Raw genomic sequence first — 1,451 nt, 5'->3', positions numbered from 1 at the left:
GAGGCTCCCGAGGGGAGACCCATTTGTCCAGGTTGCTGCTGTGTTCTCTGTCTAGTACAATGGCCATAGCTGGGTGTGCTGGCACACACCTTTAATCCCAGAGACAGAGGCAGGAAGATCTGAGTTCAAGGCCACTCTGGTGTACAAAGCAAGTTCCAGGCTAGCCAAACAACAAAATCCTAATGGCATTAACGAGGCTTTCTTTGTATGTGCACATCTCACTTTAACTCACTAGCGTTATAGTACTTTCTAGATCTCTGTTCTGGGGATTAGGAACAATCCTCTCTCCTGCTGTGGTGGTTTGAATGAGAACAGCCCCATAGGCTCGCTCATGTTTGAAAACTTGGTCCACAGTTGGTGGATGGTTAGGATTAGGTGTGGCCTTGTTGGAGGAGGCTTGCCACTGGGAGGAAGCATTGAGCCCCTCCTCCACCCCCCCCCACCCCCCCCCCCCCCCGAGACAGGGCGTCTCTGTGTACCCTTGGCTGTCCTGGACTTGCTTTGTAGACCAGGCTGTCCTGGAACTCACAGCGATCTGCCAGCCTCTGCCTCCAAGTGCTGGGATTAAAGGCGTGCGCCACCACGCCCAGCCTAAACTTTGAGGTCTCAAAAGCCCTTGTCAGTTGTAGTCTGCCACTCCCCACACCCCACCTCCAGTCTCTGGCTGCAACTTTCAGGCCAGATGTGAGCTCTCAGCTACTGCTTCAAGAGCTATGCTAACCCTCTGAAACTGCAAGCAAGCTCCCAGATAAATGGTTCCCTTTGTAAGTTGCCTTGGTCATGGTGTCTCCTCACAGCAACAGTACAGGAACTAAGACACACCACTAACAGATTCCTGGAGCTCATGGCAACACTGTTTCTCTGGCCATGAACTTGGCATCCTGCAACATCTTGAGTACTGAATGGCACTGAGCAGAGGCTGATCTCAAGGGCCCTTGAAACTTGGTACACATGAGAGCTTCACGCATACGTGCCTAGAAAACATGTGCTGTAAAATGCAACCACACCTTAGAAACAGTTGTATAGGACCAACCAGATACCTCAGAGATTAAAGGAGCTTGCCATCAAGCCTGTTGACCTGTGTTTGAATTCCCAGAACCCACAAGGTAGAAAAAAGCAATTTCTGCAGAAACAAGTGTGCCAGCTACACGTTAGGACAAGGTTCACTCCCTTCCTACTTGTGTTATGTAGATTCTAAAAGCCCTGTGGAAAAAACTGTTGAGGGGGTGTCGAGAGGGGGTGGGGCAGCTAAAGGCAGCTGAAGCCAACGGTGCTGGAGCTAGCCTCATCTCCGTGTCCAGGTGCCCAGAGAGACCCCTGATTGACCCACACAGGTGCCTGCTTTGGTGTCCAGAAAAGGGTTGTGAGCAGCACAGGCCCAAGGGATGGGGAGCAGTGAGACGGGGAAAGATAGGCAGCCTACTTACCGAGAAACCCAGCCGACCAGAGTG

Source organism: Acomys minous, assembly GCF_964271855.1.
Source record: "Acomys minous genome assembly, chromosome: 12".
In the NCBI taxonomy this organism is placed as follows: domain Eukaryota; kingdom Metazoa; phylum Chordata; class Mammalia; order Rodentia; family Muridae; genus Acomys; species Acomys minous.
The sequence above is the reverse complement of the archived record's forward strand: the minus strand, read 5'-3'. Positions refer to the sequence as shown.